Below are 22,659 nucleotides of genomic sequence, written 5' to 3'. Positions count from 1 at the left end.
ATGTCTCCCATCACCCCCACCCCCCAGCCACCAGGGGAAGCCTCCACCAGGCTCCCACACATGTCCCCCTGCACCCCCACTCCCCAGCCACCAGAAGGAAGCCTCCACCAGGCCCCCACTCATGTCTACCACCACCCCCACCCCCCAGCCACCAGGGGCAGCCTCCACCAGGCCCCCACCCATGTCTACCACCACCCCCACCCCCCAGCAGTGCAGGGGCAGCCTCCACCAGGCCCCCACTCAGGTCTCCCAGCCAACATGTCACCACAATGTAGATCCCTGGCCCTTATGGTCAGCCTCCAAATGGCAAACACCCACCCGAGTATTGCATCCACCCACTTAGAAATGGCAAAAACATGACAGAAGCACAATTGCAAGTTTGGAAATGAACACATGTCCCTCACATACACCCAATGGGTGTCAGTGAATGTCAAAACCCATATCATGATATGCATGAAACCAATGAGATGATACTACACATTGAACTTTGACGAAAAAATATGTATTAAAAGCAACATAAATTGAATCAAAAATAAACAAACAATAATAGAAATTTAAAAAAAACAACAGAAGGTCCCTGAAATAATGCTAAACCACAAATCATAATGCAAAGGAAAGGTGTCCAAAGTCACAGTCCACAAAAGTAAATCCAATTGAAAATTAAAATCGAAAACCATTGCTCCATGGCGAAATCATAATAAAAATTGAAAATCCAACAGTCAACTATGTACAGATAAACAATCCAGGGTCCCTGATCCCAACCGAAGAAATGAAACCTATCTAATAACACTACCTAAAAAAAATAACTATATACAAAAATGTGGCCCATTGTCCAAAAGGTCCAAAAAAAAAGCTAAACCAAAGGAAACCTAACACTAACTATATAACTATTTGCAAGGGCAGTGGGCTAGTCCGACGGCTCACTTCGGGATGTTCCGGGCCAGGGCATCATCGAACTCCTGCTCAATGTCCCGGAGGCGCTCCTCCTCCATGGCCCCGAGGGTCTGCAGGGCCGTCCACATGTTCCCCCCAAACTCCCTGCGGATTGCCTCGAGGCACTCGGCCCGCCTCAGGGCCCTCTGCATGGAGTTCTCCGCCCTGACCATCGTGAGCCGTGCCTCTTCCGCCCGCTGCCGCTCCGCATCTATGGCGTGGCCCAACCGCTGCCACACGGAAGACACTTCCCTTCCTGGGTCCTCCTGCCCTCCGGCCGATGCCTGTCCCTCCGATGTGGAAGGCCCCGAGCCATCATGGCTCCCACCACGTTGCTGCTGCTGCTGCGCCTCTGCCCGTGCACTGCCTCCTGCTGCCTGCACATCCTCCGCTGGCTGGGGTGCAATCGTTGATGTGGCCACCCCTGCTGGACGTCCGACTCCCAACTGTGGCAGGGATGCCTCCTCCACCAGCCTGGCCGCACCGTCAGAGGCAGCTCCACAGGGCACCCAGGTGACTGATGGGTGGGAAGATGGCACGGAGGACGACTGGCGCATAGGGGGTTCAGTTGAGGAGGGGGTCTGAGCAAGCACCATCAAACGGAGGAATCCGGCCTGGGTGACCTGTCCCAGTAGGCCGACACGGTCAACGAGCCATTCGAGATGACGTGCAGTCTCCTCATGAAAAGACTGCAGGTCACCTCGCATGGCCCGTTGACGCAACGCCACACCAGTCAGGACAGGCTCAACCCGGACCCGGATATCCACGTCCGCAGGCAGAGGAAGGCCAGTTGTCGTGAGCTCATCCCCTGCCTGAAAACGGGTCTGGACGTAGGCATCCCTGGTGGCTGGGGGGTGGGGGTGGTGGTAGACATGAGTGGGGGCCTGGTGGAGGCTGCCCCTGCACTGCTGGGGGGTGGGGGTGATGGGAGACATGTGTTGGTGATCAGTAGTGCAAGGTGACATGTGGGTTGGCTGGTGGGTATGGCCATGGTGGATGGGTTGCCTGTGGGACATGAGCAGGGGTGCAGGGTGGTACCCTGTGGTGTGGGCTGCCTGCAGGGGCCGTGGAGGGTGTAGAGGGAACACCTGGGAGGACCCACATGGCCAAATCACGTGTAGCATTCCCCGGCACCTCGGAATACACGTACCCAGGCCAATCGCGTGTGGAACTTCCCGCGCACCCCGAAGTACACGTACCCAGGCCAATCGCGTGTGGAACTTCCCGCGCACCCCGAAGTACACCTACCCAGGCCAATCGCGTGTGGAACTTCCCGCGCACCCCGTAGTACACGTACCCAGGCTAATCGCGTGTGGAACTTCCCGCGCACCCCGAAGTACACGTACCCAGGCCAATCGCGTGTGGAACTTCCCGCGCACCCCGAAGTACACCTACCCAGGCCAATCGCGTGTGGACCTTCCCGCGCACCCCGAAGTACACGTACCCAGGCCAATCTCGTGTGGAATTTCCCGCGCACCCAGGAACACGCGCACACGCTATTTTTCACACAGCGGGTGTCCGTGTTTGTCGGTGCCCCTTTGCACCTCATTTGTCCTAGAGGGCCACTGTATGGCCCATTCATCATGGCTGTATATGGGTGCATTTTGTTAGCGCACATTTTGGCGCACATTTTTTTCAGTCGCAGGGGCGCTACCGCCTGCTTTCTTGTGGCGTACTTGTTTGGCCCTGTGCGCGTCTTTGACCGTGCGCTGGTTTGCCCTATTCGATTCCATGAATACGGGTTGTAGGCGAGCGTGTGGGCGTTCCGCGCACTTGCCTCCTGTACTTCCCCCGTGAAGCCCATATTTTCACGCGTTGTTCCCCATTCCGAGTCTTACGCCCCGTGTTCCGCCTACTTTTGTGATGTGCGCCGCGCTATGTGCGATTTCGCAGTGGCCGTGGCGCACGCTGTTGGATGACCTGTGCGCCGGCGTGCGAGGCGCACATTTTTAGCGCACCTCCAATGTTTTTCTCGTGCACGGACTACCATGAATCGATGTGCGCTGGTTTCCCTGCGATTTTCGCACTTGCACTGCGATTTTCGCACTTTTCCTGCGATTCGCACGTTTTGGCACCTCTGTGCGGAAATTTTCGGCGCACATTATTTCCATGAATCGACCTCCTAATCTGCATATTAGATCGCAGAGCCTGAGAGGGTCAGTGACCTGGGGAGGGCAAACAAAGGGACAGTAACTACCTCTGATGACCCTGATGAGGGGTCGCAGGGGTAGTTACACTGACTGACAGAAGTGCAGCCAGCCTCAGTGTTGCTGGGTCTGGCTGGCACTTCTGTCAGCTAGCCTGACGTTAAACTGGCGGGCGCATCGCCCGTCGCGGCTGCGGCCCGCCAATGTTGTGTGGGGGGGGGGGCGGCAGGGCCCCGTCTCAGTCCCACTTTTAGGAGACTGCTGCGGCCTGGCCCCGCTAGGCCCCCCGCCCACTTAAAGCACTGTGTGTAAGCAAGCCAGCAAATTTCATCTAGTATGGAGAAGGAGTTGTCCCATGCAGAAAAAAAGAGAGATCCAAGTGCATTCCAATGGATCTGTGGAAGGAGCTGAAAGAGCACACGGATACACAGATGTGTATAAGTAACGTGCCACGTCGTACCTGCTAACAAAACCAGCATTATCATAACTACATGCAGACCATGGCGCACAACTCACTCCAGATAGCGTAACACTGTACGTCTGGATACGTAGCTGGTTAACCTCCAGTGATAGGGCACCGTGTGTTCTGCACAAGTCCCACTACGCATCAAGGATACTGTGAAAAAAGAGTTAAAAATGATATCACGATTGGACAAAGGCCTTTACAGCCATAATTGCTGACTGCAGGGCAGGGACAGAGGGGATGGAGAGCCAGCGCGAAATAATAACGAACCTAAGAGGACTCATATCTATGCGAGGGGGGGGGGGGGGTGCAGAAGGATCAAGTTGCATGTACTTGACGTCACTAGGATGTTACGGTAGACTGTTGCGGTATCCGTGAAACAATGAAACAAATGATTACACGGTAGGCAGCTGGAATCCAACGCAGTTCGCACATCTGCCATGTGGGCTGTTCGGAGGCCTGAGCCTGCATATAACATCTGACTTGCCATAAGTCAGAAGGTCCTGTCACGTGTAAAGGAGCCACGTATTTGCATGGACATACAAATAAGACTGGACGCTGGCCATCTATATAAAGTGACTTACATAGTGTAGGCCGCCCCTATGAACCTGAAATATGGTTTCCTGAAATATAAATCGCGTTAGAGAGAGGTAAGATAAATTAGATTGGAGCCAGAAGCAGCCTCAATCATGATACAGAGGTCCCATAATGTATGGCTGAATTGGTTCAATGCAGAACTGGTCTGGAGTGCCCCCTCTAAGCTCAAAAGCACGGGTGACCAATATTACGCCATATTCGTACAGGAAGCCAAGACACATGTTCCTACGTATGCCAATCACCAGACTTGTGAATAGTAGTGAAGTAACCATATGCAAAAAAAGGGGTGGGGTTACGAAGGATGATGCCTGAGTAGAACAAGGAGAAAGATGATACCTGATGCATACACTACAGGTGTATCATGGTAGAAAATATAATGCAGATAGGCTACTACAAAAGTACATTGGCCAATTGGCAGTGTTATGATACGGCCTGGTAAGGGCCTATCTACGAGATGTCAATACAATTATCCATCTTGCTTCAGGAACATACGCCAATTACCAATACTGTGGTGTGGCCTCATTAAGGCCATTCTCCAAGGTGCCAAGCCAATGTATCCATCTTGCTTCCAATGTTGTTAACTGGTGAGCTGTGCATTTACTCTTGGTAAAGCAGCAAGAATCCACTAGGATATATCATCTATAGAGTGGCAGCGCTCCACATATTGTGATACCAGGGGTGCATTTCTATTTTTGCACCATATCCGAGACCTGTGTTCCACATTTCTGGTATGCACCGGTCTTGAAGTCTGTCCCACGTATTTGAGTCCACAAGGACACTCTATACACTAAATAACATTAGGGGTCTTGCAGTGTGTGTGTTGATGTAGGTTCCATTGTCTTCCTTGCACTTCAAACCCTTTGAATTTTTTACTAGATTTGCATACTGAACATCCCCCAAAGGGGAAATGGACAGTCAGTGGATGCAAATCCCATCCAGTCATGGTGTTCCTGTTTTCCTGTGGTCTGGAGTGAACAAAGAGATCTTTGAGTTTTTTTGACTTTTCATTGTGAATAGTGGCAATGGTTCATCAGTCATTTCTAACCATATCAAGGGCCAGAATGTTTTGATAACTTTCTTAATCGCAAAGGTTTGTGTGGTGTACGGCAATACACAGACCAACTTATCCTGTGTGCATTCTTCTTTAGGAGTAAAGGGAGATTCCGTCGGTGTGTATCTAGCTCTTTTAACAACTCTTGTCATTAGTTTTCTGGGATAACCTCTAGCCACTAATTGGTCTCTGAGATTGTCGTCTTGAACTTGGTAATCTGTGATGGAAGAGCAGTTTCTCCTCAGGTGGAGAAATTGGCCGTGTGGTAGGTATTCCTTCAGGCTCCTGGGATGTAAGCTTGTGAAGTGGAGCAAGATGTTAATATCCGTCGGCTTCCTATACAAGGAACATTCCAATACGTTGTCTCTAGCCCGCATAATCAAATCCAAGAAGTTAATCTCGATAGTGCTGGTGTTCATAGTAAATTGTATTTTACTATGGCGTTTGTTGAGCCATGAAAATAAATTGTTCAGACTTTTAGCAGGCCCCTGACATATAACGACAATGTTGTCTGTGTATCGACGCCACATATTCATGTGAGTGTAGAAAGGATTAGTGTTGGTCAGTATGAAGTGTTGGTCCCACATTGCCATATATAGGATAGCTAGACTAGGCGCAAATGCTGCGCCCATCGCCGAACACTGTATTTACAAGAATAATTGATCTCTATACTTAAAATAGTTCTTCTCAAGAGCAATACGTAGTAATTCCAGGATGAATGAATATCTCCCGGATACACTGGATCGCCTCCTCTTGTGGGATAATGGTGTATACCACCTGTATGTCTAAAGTAACCAAGATTTCCTGTGTCGAGTTGAAAGTTCTTCCTTCATATAATTGAATAAATGGCAGGCTGTCTCGGATGCAGGTATCAGTTCTTTGGCTTAAGGGCTGTAGAAATTTGTCGATAAATGTACAAATTGGTTCTAAGACCAATCCACAGCCCGCGACTATAGGGCGAACCGGTGGCTTAATAGCGTCCTTATGTATCTTAGGTAAAGCATTGAATGCAGGTGTATGGCATTCTGAGGTGTTAAGAAAATCAAATTCCTTGTTTTTGAGCCAGCCTCTCTGTTGTGCTAAGGATGTAACATCCAATAGCTCTTTCCTTAGACCGACACTGGGGTCCTTTCGTAATTTTCTATAATTTTCACTGTCATCTAGGAGTTCCATCACCATACTCTGATATTGTGTTTGGTTGAACACCACTATGCCACCACCTTTATCCGCAGGTTTTATTACGAGTTGGGGTCATTGGATAGTGTTCTAATTGCATGCCTCTCTGCATTAGTTAGATTATATCCGAATGAATAATCAAATGTTATGCCATTACCAACGCATTTCTCTATTGTATGTATGAGAACACACTCTGTAAACTGTTGTAAGCTATATTCAAACTGCTGTTCGCCTAAGCAAGTATCCTGTAACAGTGCCACGATGCCCAAGGGCCGATGTGCGCTTTATAAATGCAAATAAATAAAATAAAAAATAAATATCTCTAGGAGTGCTTGTTCTGTTCTAGTTTACTTACTTCCATAAGGACACATTTCTCAAATGTTATGATTTCTTTAGGGATTTGATTATCAGAGGGTGTAAAAGTAGAGGGGCACCTCAGACCTGTATCTATGACAGGTTCTGGTGGATCTGAGTCCTTAAAGAAGGAACGTAGTCTGATTTGTCTCAGGAATATACGTATATCTGTTTGAACTGAGACCCAGTCAGAGTTTGTAGTAGGGACAAAAGATAGTCCCTTAGTCAAAACGCTGGTCTGAGCTTTGAAAAGTTGCTTCCCGGATAGGTTAAATACCGACAGGGAAAGCTGTTGTGCTCTCAATAGGTGGTCCTCCGTCACTGTCGTGGGCGCCATGGTGTCTGGTACCAGTTGGGGGTTTGGTAGCATTGGTCCCATCCTTGTCCTCGTATAGGACCTCTGCCTAAAAAAGGCCTACCTCCCCCAAATTGAGAATGCAGGGCTGCGTGGGGAAGGGGAAAGGAGTAAGGCGGAAAGTTATAGCCTTGATCTGAGCCTTGTGAGGAGTTCCTGCTAGTGTCAAAGAAAGTAATTCGTTGTGTGTGACCCCTCTGTGGGCCCCCCGGTTTGATTTCTACCAGTATTTCTAGCTTGACGGTAATTGGCTGCCAGATAAGGGTAAACTACGAAAGGTCTGGGGTGGCACACCAAACACCAGTAGGTACTTGGCAATTCTGCTGATAGAAAAATTGGATGGAATTTGGTGTGTGCAGATCTGGCTGTGCTGTGTCCTCAAGGCCACAGTAACTCTTTGCATGTGGACACACACCACAGCCAGACACAACACACCCGGTCGAAAACCTAGAGACCCTTTTCCACATCTTTCACCCACAGCCACCATGCTGAGAATCAGAGCCGTGGAAGCGAGAAATTCTGTAAATAAGATGACCCTCGTAGCGAGCAAGAGACCAACATTGAGATTCATTCATTTTTATCAGGTTGGAAAATCTAAGCATTGAACAACACGTTCACATGGAAAATAAAATATGCCATACGTACATATGTCCAGAACAGGAACACTCAAAAAATGGACACTTGGTTGGCTGATTATAAATGAACCCAAGATGAAAAGAATGTGTATGAAAATAGTTTTGAGACTGACCTCATATACATGCAAAATGTCAATCTAGAAGCCCGGGAATTGGCCCAGTTCGGACCACGTGGCTGGCTCAAGCTCGACTTGCCTTTCAAGCCTCTGGCTGGAAACCCACATAACCCCGGCATCCGTCCATATGACAACCAACATATAATCATAACTCATTGCCCTTTCCCCCCAGAAAGTGCAGAATGAGACTTGTTTGTTTGTTGGCATAAGAAGGCCGCAGAATTTATTCCACAATCATAAAACCAAACTGTACATATCTGTGGAAAACTTTGTCTGCCAGGTGCGGCGACTACTCCGTGTCCCAATAACTTGCTTCCCCCTTTTCCTTTCCCAAGAGTCCATTAGTAGGCCCAACTCTCCCAGCCTTGGTAGTATCCGAGCCTGCCTGCCCTTGCAGGTGCTCCTGGGCGGGGAGAGTGCTGTTTCTTTGGGGGAAGCTGAGCCGTAATTGTCCTTCCCCGCCGCCCCTGCCGCTTAGGCTCCCAAGGGGCTTTGGGTCTGGGAAGAGCGAAGACCCTTCCTGCATTCTCCTGGCTCTTCCGGAGGCTGTTTCCTGTGTTTGTCTGGCCAAACACCGCCACGCCACGTGTGGGTTTCCGCCCACCGTGGCTCCCCCCTTTGCTCCTTCCTCACATTTCTAAGATCTTCATGCGGATATCCCAGAAAATAAGTCCATACCCAAAGATGATAGGTGCACCCCGTCATTTGAAAAATACCCTGGAGTTTTTAGGTTAATGAGCCTGTGTCTAATCTGACCTAAACCCCTGCCCTTGCAGAATTTAGCCATTGCGCAATTCAGTTTTCGCCTGGACTTCTCTACTGCGGCGTGGCTGTCAGCACCCCTCCCTTCCTTTCTTGGAATGATTTCTGACCATATTATTTCCGTTTCACCTAGCTGTCCTGCCAGCTCATGTAAAGAGTACCTCATTTCCCGCAGGAGAGCCCCTCTCCCTAAACTTGTTAAATTATTGCCACCCAGGTGAACGATCAAGATGTCGGGCTTCCCTCTGCTGGCCAAGAGCTTGCGCACTTGACCCTGTAATAGCGCCCACTTCATGCCAGGCACCCCGTGCCACCTGATCCTAAACTCGCCCGCTGTCAGAGCTTCCTGTTCCACTGACCAGCTGGACCCTGCCCTGGATACGAAGGAGTGTCCTACCACCCATACGGCTACCTTCTTCTTCCGGGCAGGTGCTACAGAGAGGGAGAAAGAAGAAGGCCTGTCACCATTACATTTTTTCCAGCCTACTGTACCTCTTAAAGCAGCCTGATTTCCATCTGCCTATCTGCTTGATTGTAGCCTCACTCATTCCCATTGCCGCCGCTGATGTAGCAGCCCCTATCCTAAAAGAATGTGTACCAAACACCCCTCATTCTCCCCAATTTTGGCCAGTGCCATTTCCGTACTTCTGCCCTTGCCCCCTTGCCCTCTTGCTCTGCCTCACCAGGGCGTGCCTGCTCTGGGACCCTTTTTTCCTCTGCCCCCTTTCCATCCTGCTCCGCCTTAAAGGATAGTTCCGGGACTTCTTTTTTATTGTCCCTACGGTTCGGCCATGTGTTTTTAAGCATAAATCGGTAGATCGTAGAAAACTTTCCTATGGACCTTACCCGACTTTTCGTCCATTAACGCACTCGAAATCAGCCGCCATTTTCTGATAATCCTATCATTTCCCCCCATCGCCGTGGCTCACCTGCTTTTGCGGCACTAAATCAAATCCCCCGCCCCTGAGCCTGACATCAGCAGACGCGTACCGCCCATTTCCCAACGCCAAAGCACGTTTTGTGTCAACAATCGCTGCGCCTCAGCTAATGAAGTGTCGCCATGGAAATGGCAGGACGCCTCTTTCCTCTATAAGTATAAACACACTGTTTCACAACACACAGCAGCAGATTTTCGATTCCATTACTCTCTCTGTGTTACTTTGAGTATTCTGTGACTCGTTTCTGTGCTCTGGTCAGCTACCTTCGCCGCTTCTAGGCCTTGTGAACACCTGTACCATCTCTGTAAATTATTTTACTTTCTTTACCACACAATGGCTACAATAATGCCGTATATGTACGAGCCCGAGTACACCGAGGAAGAACTACTGGAAAGGCAAGCACGCGAAAACGATGGGGATTCGGACGGCAGTTGGGAGGACCAGTCAACGGATGAAGAGCCTGGACCATGTCGCATGGACGGCGTCTCCACCTGGTGCACGTGCAATCGGTGCGAGCTAATGCCAACTGAGGAGGAGAACTGCTGCTGCCGTGAAAATTCCGGGTGCTTGGCCTACATTTCGGAAGGCGAGCCAAGTCCGCAATGCATCACCGAGCTGCCAGAGTTCAGGGAAGCCTGCCTCTCACGGACCATGTTGAGGATGATGATGGTGCTTATGCACGAACTTCGCGGCACTGTTCGTCCGCGTAATCCGAGTAACGAGTAAGTATACTCTGGTTGTGATGTCAGTGATGCCACTACTATTTCATGGTCGTCTCCCACATATAAAATTACATCTACATATCATTCGAATGCATGTAAATTGGTTCCATATTGTGCATTTTCTAGATAGAATTTTATTCAAAGCAGAATGACATTTTTTACCTGAATCGACAGTGATAAGAAAGTTTTGTCATTTTAATACAGTTTGCATCTTTCATTTTCACAGGTGGTACAGGCTGGTGGCCTATCGTTGCTTCACTTGGTGGCTTCACGGGAGGCTCGGACACCGCGTTCGGAGAGTAATACCTGCCTGTGCGGTACTTGCCATTAGACAACATTTCCCCAGCGACAGTGGACAATACCGCGGATTTTCCCTGGATGTGCTGCAACCGGAACTTTACAATGTGTAATGTTTATTATTTATGTTCAATTGAAATTAAGATCTAAAATAAAACCCAACATATATTTTAACAATGGTTGTTTTGATTTTTTAAATGAATCTAGTGTGTCTCCATTGAATAGTCTTCCTGTGCCTTGTCTTGTCACACCACATGTCTCTGGCCAGCATCCTCCCTCACGCTGGCCGCCCACCTTCAATCCACATAACCGTTGAACCCATATGCAGCAGACATACATATGTCATTTTGCGGGTTGGCATCAAGCCTCCCGGCCTTGCCTCCTCCCCCAAAAATACTTACCACACCACTTTGTTCAAGCGTTGGCAATAAAAGGAAGGCCGTTGGATTTTATTGATACAAAACATGGTTATAGGTAAATAATCCATATGGTTGATCATAATAAATCATCCTTTTGGGCACCGGGTACAGAGATGACCCCCTCTGGACCGTGCCGCCTTGCCACCACAGGCCAGCCTGCTGCTGACTAACTGCCTAGGCATCCAGGGTCTCCAGGGTGAACTGCACCCATATATTCTCCTGGGAGGGTGAGGTATTTATAAGCTCACCCCCCTGCCTTCCATGTACTAGATCCTGCAGCCTGCCTCTTACATGCAGTTAGATGGCCTCTCCTTGGTGAGGCCCTGCGGCAAACGAGTCTTGTTTGCACGACCACCGCCCCAATCCACCCCCCCGCCCTATCAAAGGCAGTTCGCACCGGGGTACTTGTGCTGGCAAGTGGAGCTGTCAGGGAGCGATAAAGGCCAAGAGGTGCCAAAGACCATGTACACTTCAAAGTGGTCTATAGAGCATGGGTTGTTGTTCCCATGTCTACCTCCAGACCCCGTGTCTCCTGCCAAGCATCCCCCCTCACGCTGGACGGCCCCCTGCAATCCACATAAGTGTGTCTCCATTCACGAGTCTTCCTGTGTCTTGTCTGCACGACCACCGCCCCAATCCACCCCCCCCCCGCCCTATCAAAGGCAGTTCGCACCGGGGTACTTGTGCTGGCAAGTGGAGCTGTCAGGGAGCGATAAAGGCCAAGAGGTGCCAAAGACCATGTACACTTCAAAGTGGTCTATAGAGCATGGGTTGTTGTTCCCATGTCTACCTCCAGACCCCGTGTCTCCTGCCAAGCATCCCCCCTCACGCTGGATGGCCCCCTGCAAACCGCATAATGCCACGACATATACACGTCATTCATTCACAAACACACCCCTGTTTCGAATTCTTTATAACCCACTTCATATTCTAATGAGAACTTCTTTGCGCTTTGCTAGTCAACCCGTGAAGGTGCTGGTTATCTGCTCTTCGTCTCTGTGAACTTCCGTGACCACTTTGAGGAAACTCGTCAGTTTGCAACCTGTGAACTGCTCCCTGTTCTACGACAAGAAACTACTCTGATCCCTGCATCTAACTGTTTGTTCGTCAAGGTAAGGCCATGTACCATAATCATTTTGCGTCCAATTTCTTTTCGTTCAAGACAGTACATGCAAGGAACTAGTCACATTTTCTGAGTTTAGTCAAATTATCTTTCTATTTTTTTAAAGTTATTCAAATACTTATCCGCATGTGAATAACGTGTATAGTTCCAAGAACCAAAACGAACCTTGCATTGAACCTTTTATGTGTCATTTATTTTTTTAACACATTGGTATTCATAGAGAATTGTTGATCTTTACTTTTCAGAACTTTCCACAATGCCTGCCTGTTCCATTGGCGGTTGCCCTTCGAAGACCCATAATAAATCTGAAGGTACTATAATGCATGTTTTCCCTAATACAATAGATCAGATAAGTGAATGTGTCCGATATTGCGGATATCCACCGTCTGAGCTTGAAAGTAGAGTCCTAGAAGTGTTTGCGGACAAGAGGGGTGATCGATACCGCATCTGCAGCAGGCACTTTAGCTCAGACATGTACTCCACATCATTGCTAATAAAGAAGAACACACCGCGAGCGAGGCGAAAATTGCTCTCAACCGCTATTCCCACTCTATTCGTCCACATCCCTCCACTGGTGAGTCAAGTTTACGTATTTATCTCTCGGCCTTGCGGTAGTGTGTAGCATTAGCTAACAATAATTTCCCCATTTATGTATCCACTCAATATGAAGGCGGAAGATTCTCCATCCGTGTCGTTATTGCAGTCATCAGCCACTTCAAGCGCCTATCGGGTAATCTTACTTAGCTATTCTGCCACTGACTTGTTTTAGGCATGTAAATCAATAGTTTTAATTTATCGTGTGATTATTTTACCTAATGGTACACCCTTGTACTCGTCCTCTAGTCTTTGTTTTCAGTTATAATTATTGTTATCCAAAATAATGCAAGTACTGTCTTTCAGGGAGATGCTGAGGAGTCCAACGTATTGACGACAACCGTTGATGTCACTCAGATGCTCGAGGTACGTTTCCGGACAGTTCCATCGATGGAGATCATCAGATCTTGCATTCTTGTAGCGTGATTGTTACACACAATGTTTCTTTCGTTTTTAGCCATTGATATGTCCTTCTGTCGTCGCCCTCCTATGTGTCTTCTTTTTTCAATATTGTGTTCATTACTAATGAAAGTCCCATGTTTCAGGGAGTCGATGGAGCATTAGTCCAAGAAGAAGGGGGAGCATGCAGTTACGGGTCGGCGCAACAGCTTGCAGAAGTGTGCACCGCAGTTACATCGTCCCTTGATGTTCTTATGCATTTCGAGGTATGGATACTGACAGTTCGATCAAGCGAAATCATATGACGTGATTACATCCGCTATACTTCCTTCTTTATTAACGCAAGTACTATGTTTCAGGGAGATGACGGAGCTTCTTCTACAAGAACATCACCCCTAGTAGTTGATGCAGATATCTGGGTGGTGACACTTCCAACGATCGAGCAAATCGAATCATATTTAGGTATCCATTATTTATTTTAGACAACTGATCATTTGTGCAGGTCTATTTAGATGAGCCGTTGACGCCTGCACAAAGTGTATGTTCTTTTTAACAAAATAGAAAACCATACTAATGCAATTACTGTGTTTCAGGGAGTTACTGAAGCATCATCTTCAATAATATCATCAATGGAAGTCTATGAGGAGCCCGAGGTATGGATCTTGACAGTTCCATCTAACTAGATCAACAATGCGTGAATAATTGTCGTTTGAATGTTCTACACAAAGCGTTCATTCGTGTTTTGCTATTGAGATGTACGTGGGTATTGGTCCCCAAGTACATTTTGTGTTTTCAATATTATTATACATACTAATGAAAGTTCTATGTTTCAGGGAGTCGATGGAGCGTCAGTGCGTGATGGATGTGCTTATCATGAAAATATAGTCGTTGCAGCGCAAGAGGAAGTGGAGACATGCACACACGAGTCGGAGCAACAGCGTCCCGATGTTGAAGTTCGAGGCAAGAAAGTTTCAAAGAAAAGAAAGCAAAAGAAGGTTAGTGTCCTGGTCACTATATTATGTTGTTTTTCACTGTTAATAGTTCAATACTGTAAGTTGTGTTTAAACTGAACATCCCTTTTCCAATCTGTCCTCTAGTTGCGAGTGGGTGTACGAACTAGATCTACACGGACAGTGAAGCGAACGAGAGATGTTGCTTGTAAACCTTTTGGCAGGGACTTGAGACTGGAGATGCATCGTGCCAATGGGAAGAATATGAAGTGATTGACAACGGAGCTATACCACATCCAGCCATTGATAGTGAATGTCCTCCTGGTAGTTCGGATGCAGTCGGAGATCAATTCACAGAATCCACACCCGCATAAACTAAGACCGCGAGAAAGTTGAAGAAATTGTTTTATTCACCCATCGCCGGAGAAGGAACAGATGTTGCAATGGAAGAGAATGAAGTGGACGACAATGAAACACCATCAATATCACTGAACATAGCGGAAGACGATATCAGAGATTCTACCTTTCATGTGAGTGACATGTCCTCAACGTTACAGGCCGAACCAGCTGGGATGCAGAGTGACAGTATAAGGAAAGAGGCCAAATTCATTGTATTCGATAGTTGTTTGATTGATATTATTATTCGGATGAAATGTGGGCATTCGGTTGGTGGGGAAGTATGTGGGGAGCCATTGATTAATGTGACTCGTGCAATTAGAGGCATTAACCTTAAAATACATGCCACCTGTACAAAATATCATCCTTTCTCATGGTCTGCACAACCCATGCTGGGGCAACTGCCAGCAGGCAATCTACTTTGTGCAGCGGCTGAACTTTTTAGTGGTTCAAGTTTTAAAAAGTTAGAGTCTTTCTTTCAGTTTGTGGGAATCCATTTCATTGCGAAAACTCAGTTCTACAAATACCAAACAGATTATCTATTTCCAGCCATTAGCGAAGCTTGGAGAATGGAAAAAATGTCTATTGATAGTACATTCGCGGGCAAACGGTTAAGGCTAGCCGGTGATGGACAGTGCGACAGCCCAGGATTTTCAGCCAAGTACTGCACCTACCACTTTCAGGACATGGAAAGTAAGAAAATTGTGAGTTCGGTGGTCGTGCAGGTGTCACAAAGTACATCCTCAGTGGCCATGGAGAAAGTTGGCTTTGTAGCATCATTGCAAGAACTACAATCGCGGGGAATGGTGATCGACCTGATAGCCACGGACAGACACGTTTCAATTGCCAAGACAATGAGAGAAGAGTACAAAAATATAAATCACCAATTTGACGTTTGGCATCTTGCACAAACAATCAATAAAAAAAAGTCGGCTGCAGGTAAGAAAAAAAGATATGCAAGGTATTTCACAGTGGTCCAAGTCAATCAGCAACCATCTTTGGTGGAGCTCAAAAACATGTGGAGGGTCGTTGGAAATTCTACTGGAAAAATGGCGGTCAGTAATGCTACACTGTAGCAACGTTCACTGCTGGACCACAAACCAACATTTCCACAATTGTGAACATGGCCATTTGTCCACAGAGGAGGCACGGAAGAAGAAGTGGTTGATTCCTTCATCACCCACTCACAAAGCCATTGAAAAGATTGTATTTGATAAAACTATAACAAGAGATTTGAGGGGACTCACGGAATTCTGCCACACAGGAGATTTGGAGGTGTTCCACAATATGTGCCTAAAGTACAGGCCAAAACGATTGCATTTTGGCATGGAGGGAATGATAAATCGGACTCTTCTAGCGGTCTTGGCACATAACCATAATGTTGGCCGTCAACAAAGTAGGACGACCGGAACTTTAGGGACGCTTCGCTACAATAAGGCCTTCACAAAAAGAAGTAAACAATGGGTTATCAAACCAGTGTTTGAGGATATGCAATATGACTTTATTGAGAGACTTATTGTTGATGTCCTAGATAGGCACATACATGGAGTTGTGAACGAACCTGTGCAGGGGACAACTGCATTGCCACCCAACATTGCCTCTGTTCCATGTCCACCTAAAGAAGAGCTCATTGAGAAATACACATCACGGTTTAAATGATTGTAATTTGATTGTCTGTTCTCTCGAGTCTCCTCATGTCGCAGGCCCATTGAATATGTGTAGCTATGTATTGTGTAAATAAAAGTGATTGCTCTGTGAGTCCTGTGAGATGGCCTTACACTGAATGTAGCTAACTAGGAATGTGTGCTCGTTCAAAGTGAAGGTCAGCTGCTTTGATTTTTTTCTCGGGTGCCGGAATGGCCCACGACTCAGTATAAGGTTCTATTGTTATTTGACCTTGACAGGCCGGGACCATCCCGAAAGACTTCTTTTTGGGGGTGTGGGGCAATAACGTAAGAAATGATAATGAATATAATTTCAGAAACGAAAGCCATTTAATGTTCGTTCATTAGAAGAAATAACGTCGGCATAGAAGGAGTGGTATTTCGGGGCTGCCCTACGCACAGACACAATGGAAAATGCAAATATAATGTAAGTAACTCTTTAGATGAGTTTATACCGCAATTTAATTACTATACAGTAGCTTTAAAGACGGGTTAAGTTGTACTTGTTCGTTCTATGTGGCATATTGTTTTGTACCGCGCACTATCTTGAGGAGAACCATCTCCTTTTACGGAAGCACCTCAAAACCTTCCTCTTTGCTTCTGCTTTCTCTCTCCCTCTCCCCTGCTACAACTGGTCCACTGTCTGCGACCTCGGTCCTGGGCCCTTCCACTCTCCACCTGCACTGCCTCCCTGTCAACCCCTGCACTGGGGGACTGTCTTAGTATCCTACAGCCCCCCCTTGACGTATAATACCCAGTTGCACTGTCCTAGCTATGAAATAATTTCCCGATCTAATATATAAAATGAATAATTTTAATAAAGATCTGATGGTGAGACTAATTTCATTTTTTATGTTTTTAAAACAGGTACATCCTTCATTATTTTATGTGTCACGAGTACCAGACACCGGCGGATGGCTTTTATAACCGCCAGTTGCTTCTCCGAGTGAACAACGTTACCACCCTGACCATTTTATGGGACGATCGCCAAGTACAAGTATGCCCTTACGCGGTACTAACGGCTAGATGCAACATACAGACCGTTGTGGTGGCCTAGTGCCTCGTTGTTGGAACAGCCATGCGATTATCAGTGCGACCGAAGAGCTTATTTTATTGTAAACCAACACCCTGTGTACTGCACACGAACATCGCTTGCCTCAAGACGAACTATTTTGGATCGAGAGCAAAGAAAAATGCAAATCGCAGAATATTCTCTAAACATTTGATGTCCAATAAATGTACTTTGCCAAATGGACAATCTTGCCGTTTGCTTTTAAACCACAGTTTCATATTTCGAATTGTGGCGCTGTATTGTGAGATGATCTAAGACCCTGTGTACAGCAAAGGAACATCGCGTGCCTCAAAACGAACTTTTTGGAACGTGAGCAAATAAAAATGCAAATCGCTGAATATTCTCTAAACATTTGATGTCAAATAAATGTATTTTACCAAATTTACAATCTTGCGGTTTGATTTAAAAGTACAGTTTCATATTCCCAATTGTGGCGCGCCTTGTTGTGAGCTGATCTGTGTTGGTTTCCGGGTTCTGTGTGTAGTCGCGTAGAAGACGCCTGGGCGCGTTTGCCTACGCAGCACGGTCACGTCACGGATAGAGGCGGGGAATATGAATGTTTTGATAAAGTCTGTTTCAGGGGCGGGGGATTTGATTTAGTGCCGCAAAAGCAGGTGAGCCAGGGCGATGGGGGGAAATGATAGGATTATCAGAAAATGGCAGCTGATTTCGAGTGCGTTAATGGCCGAAAAGTCAGGTAAGGTCCATAGGAAAGTTTTCTACGATCTACCGATTTATGCTTAAAAACACATGGCCGAACCGTAGGGACAATAAAAAGAAAGTCCCGGAACTATCCTTTAACCAGGGCATGCCTGCTCCGGGACACTCTGCCTCTGTCCCCTTTCCATCCTGCTCCGCCTCAACCAGGGCGGGCCTGGTCTGGGACACTCTGCCTCTGTCCCCTTTCCATCCTGCCCCGCCTTAACCAGGGCGGGCCTGCTCCGGGACACTTTGTCTTTGTCCCTTTCCAACCTGTTCTGCCTTAACCAAAGTGAGCCTGCCCGGGGACCCTTCTGTCCCTGCCACCTTACCATCATGGTCCGCCTCCACCACGGCGGCACCCGGGTGTGCCTGCTCTGGGACACTTCTGCCCCAGCCACCTTTCCAACTTGTTCGTCCTACTGCACCTGCAATAGGTTCCTCACCATTTTTAGTTGGCTAAAGCACCCCAGCCAACATAATCTTTGCTCTGCCTGTCCTTGCAGGAGTTCCCATGCTGGGGGGGTGCGCCGTGTTTGTTTCTTGTTTAGAATTTCAGGCACCATCTTTGCCTTACATCCCCTTACCCAGCCCTCTCGCCCCACTAGAATCCGCGGTCTTGTGCCGCCTTTCCTCTTTTTTGCTTTTCCCAGAGTTTTGTGCTGGATTCTACTCCGGGGCTAACAAGGGCGGGCCTGCTCCGGGGCACCTCTGCTCGCCCCAGAAGATGTTGCCTGCTTCCCCCTATTTGTTTGCACCAAGTGTGCAGTAGGCCCCACACTCCCACCTTTTGAGCCTGGGCCTACCCTGCCCTTACAGGTGTCCGCGGGCGGGGAGAGCTACGTTCCATTTTTTTTGGAGGGAAGCTGGGCCTTTGTTGTTACCACCAAGATGCCCCTGCTGTTAGGCTCCCAAGGGGCGCCGGTCCGAGAAGTGCTAAACTCTTCGCGCTCGGAGTTCAAATTCCCGCCTTTCGGTGTTTCCCAACACTATTTGCCCTTGACCTGTTCATTAATGTCGATGTCCACCTCCCATTGTTTGTTGCTTAGTCCCCCACTTTATTAGTAGAACCTAACCCTGGCAGTAACTTGAACCGCTGTGAACTGGACCTTTGGGGCAATAAAGGGTGAGGTACCCAGACCTAATTGAGGCAGGGAATTTTCTTTACCCCATTACCCTGAAATGGACCTTGATCCCCCAGTGCAATTATACCGGGCTGGCCCCATCTGAAACAGACCCTTCCCCATAGTTGTCTGACTTTACAGCAAAATTGGCGCACCATTCTTACACCCCATTTCTTCCCATAAGACCTGGTACCAGTGGCACCCATTACAATGACCTGAGCTGCCACTTGTGCATTTCAGAGTCTGAACCAGCTACCCTGGTTGAATTCTGCACAAACCATGCGTAGCCGCCTTTTGGAGCATCAACCACCTCCATGGTCTTCACAATGTTCACATTGGGTGTACCGCTAAGTCAGGCGCTGGTGTCGCCCTTAGCCGGTTATGCCAGGCTGCCCACTAACTGGGTGCAGCTCCCCCTTGCATAAACGATGCCAATTGTTCATTTTAGGCAGCAGCTACTGTGGCCCACTGGTGGGGGATTAGCTGCTTACACAGCAACGCTTACTCCACTGAAGGTGTCCAGTAAAACCAAGTTTAACAGTTTTCTACCCGGTCAACTTTACCATTCCACCCCTGTACAGTGACCTGCTTGCCTAGTGATCTTCTCCCTTTCTGGCATCTTCAACCTGTATCTGCACATGAACACATTTGATACCGCACATTATTGCCGAGTAAGGAGAATTTCTAGATGCACAATCTGCCTCCTCCTAGCGTCAAACAACCCCCCTTTCTTTAGCCTAGAACCCCCTTTCTTAGTATTCAAACCAGAGGGGCGACTAGCCATTCTCCACCGCGGGCTCCTTTTAACGGCGCCGGCAGCAGGGGTGTTGCTAGGTCTGGAACAAGGCCTCGGGCTATGCTAATGTCAGAGCTGCTGTGCTGTCCATGATTTAGCCTTTATATAGCGCTGCGTACCCTCGGGTATCTGAGCGCTGCTTATTATTACCCACGGTGTGTGGTGCTCATTTATCATACCCTGTGTCATACCAGCTTACCCTTCGATCTGGCTGCCTAGCCTACAGCGTCCTACTGCAATCCTCCAATCACCTCCAATCCCAACAATGGTGAAAATCTACTGAAACCAGATTTGAAATGATCCAACCTTAAACAGGATCAGCGGAGCCCCCAATGCTTGTTTTAGCCCCTTGGTGTCGTACTGTCACCCTCAGCCCGCCACCGGCGGTGCAGCTCAAGGGGCCCAACCCATGGACTCACGGCAATCAAAGGAGCAATATGCGCCCACGCAACTTATTTTACCACACCCAGTGAACACCAGTCCACTTTGGGTGGTACCCCTTTTTCAGAGCCATGCAGAGGGAACTTACTCAAAAATAAACTCCAAAGGCAACCGTCAATTCCTCATAAACCCCTGCCACCGCACTAAGTCCCCGTGCACTCACGCTGCTGAGTATTAATCAGCGTACTTATCCCTCAACGAGCAGCCCAGGAACCAATTCCCTGCATGCTGTAATGTGCTGCCTACTGCTATACTCTTGGCCCCCTCTGTATGGCAACAGACAACATGCACCTTACATTTATATAAACCAGAGCAGCCTATCCGCGGTTCAACAGTCTTGAAACAATGCGCTTAATAACAACACCAATGTACGTATTCTTTCTATTAGCTGTTAACCATGTATTAATGACCGTCCTTGACGTGCCAAAGGAATGTAAAGCCCTTCCCATATTACCCTTTTAAACCCTGTGCTTCCGCTAACACAGTTTAAATACTCCATTGCACATGTTAGGCATCTTTCATCTATTAATGACATGTACCGCTGCAAAAGGCCCCTTTAACTCAAAACATCCTTCTACTTTCCAATGTAACTTCCCGACACCTCGCCATGGTGCCCCACGCCATACTCCAAAAAACAAAGATCGCGGAAGATACAAGCTTATCCGGCGCTCGCCCTGCCACATTAATCTTCCTCATGTGCAAAAACATTTTGAAAACGGGGCTTTTCCTTCTGAAAAGCCTATGTCACATGGCTCAGCAGATACCATATCCTGCGCCAAGTCACACCAGTTTGCGCCCCCGGGGTTAAAGCAGCCCTGAGAAAAGCCTGCACACTTCCTTCCGTCCCGCCGTTCACTAAATAAAGAAATACCACTGGAACGCACATTAACATTTATTAGCGTAAAACACCCTTCCCAGAGCCAGGCCTGCCCCCATCGGCGACTGTCCTTCCACGTGCATTTACCCCAAACGTTAGACCATTATTACACTACATAGCAGAGGCTTCCTCCCAAAGCAAGGATTCGCGGGAGCCGGGGTCCATACTCTCACCCGTACCTTCTTTCCTCTTTAAATCTGTCATCCAACATACGGCAAACCCAACAATACGCATAATGTTAATCCCCCTCATTGTGCTAGTACCAATAAAAACATAACTCTGGCATACATTCCTCCCACTGCATAATCCGCCTTGAAGAGCAACCCCTGCGAACACTTGTGTGCCATCCGTACCAACCAAACAACCCTGGTGCCCGACAGAATCTTAAATCCAGTGCTGAGGGTGGAAGTTACGTGCTCCCGATAAACCGCCTCCTTTCTTCATCGACACCAACTTATCCCACAGAGGGCAACAGCTATATTCAATAATTCCATTTAACCTGGGCCATGTTTTCATGAGCCGTGGCGCTTTTGCCCAAAACGCTGAGGCTACCCCGCAGGCACAGTAACGTGCTGAGCTATCTGACCTGCCGAAAACCTGGTATTTCTAGCTTTAGGACAAAGCTGCGCCGTTGTTGACTTGCTTGAAAGCACAGCCACCAATGCGTAGCATTTGCACCCCCGTTCCAACATACCTGGGAAACGCATGTAAATGACCCCTGTTGTCGTAGAACCTTGACCACATGTTTTCCATCATTGCTGGGGCGCGTTGTTCCACCGAGCAGATAACGGACATGTGCCTGACCTGCTGCCAGCCTAGGGACCCTTGGCCCGCTTCCTGATTGCAATCACAACTAGCCGGTGGTGCACCTTACACTCCCTTCAACGCTTGAGCCCACTTCTGCAGTGCAACCTGATTATATTGTCCTGCATTGCCGCCAGCACGAGCCCCGCCTGAGACCCTGGACTCCTGAACTTAAACATGGCCCAGCGCCCCGCCACTCCCCGGCCCCCCCAACTCCGGATTAGTTACTTTCCCTCCAGCCATACCTTCTCTCTCCCTTTCCGCGACCCGATGCACCTTCCATGGGACCGCAAACCTCCTAGGGAACGCCACTCGCAATGGAAACTGCTCGCTGGCCATAGTGAGCATGACCTCCACTGGAACCTGGCCCTTCCGCGCCTGGGCTCAGCAACCGACTCGGGAGCAGGAAAAACCCTTCTGTGATGGGGGGCAGGTCGTCGTCCTCCAACTGCAAACGAAAAGAAAACCCTCTGCTGCAGTCCCGTGGAAGTGCACGGGTGTCCCTCGGCTGCAGCTGCTTTCTTGTCAGTAGCGGGAACCCCGCTCCTTATGAAGGGGAAACCCCTCCCCTTTCCCTTTGTTGCCCTTCGCGGGCTTTCTTCGTTATTTGCCGCGCTTTGGCTTTCGCGGGCATTTCTTTTGCTTGCCGCGCATTTCTTTCGCGGGCTTTCCCAATTTTGCCGCCTTGGCCCGGCAACCCCCACCCCCCCCTTTCCAAGGGGGAAGGGGCTGGGGACCGAGAAGGACGCCGCCCG

At 48.3% G+C, this 22,659-nt stretch overlaps 1 long non-coding RNA gene across 1 annotated transcript in view; it reads right to left on the bottom strand.

Annotated features, from left to right (window-relative positions):
• LOC138516058 (uncharacterized) overlaps nt 1-22,442 on the bottom strand; it is a 159,063-nt gene extending 136,621 nt beyond the window's left edge. Inside the window, exon 1 of the long non-coding RNA XR_011282215.1 lies at nt 22,150-22,442. This is a non-coding gene — a long non-coding RNA (uncharacterized lncRNA). The remainder of the gene's footprint in view (nt 1-22,149) is intronic.
• Between the last annotated feature and the right edge of the window lie 217 nt (nt 22,443-22,659).

This window comes from Ambystoma mexicanum, chromosome 6q (genome assembly GCF_040938575.1).
Source record: "Ambystoma mexicanum isolate Mex_15411 chromosome 6q, UKY_AmexF1_1, whole genome shotgun sequence".
Classification (NCBI taxonomy): Eukaryota; Metazoa; Chordata; class Amphibia; order Caudata; family Ambystomatidae; genus Ambystoma; species Ambystoma mexicanum.
The sequence above is the reverse complement of the archived record's forward strand: the minus strand, read 5'-3'. Positions and strand labels throughout refer to the sequence as shown.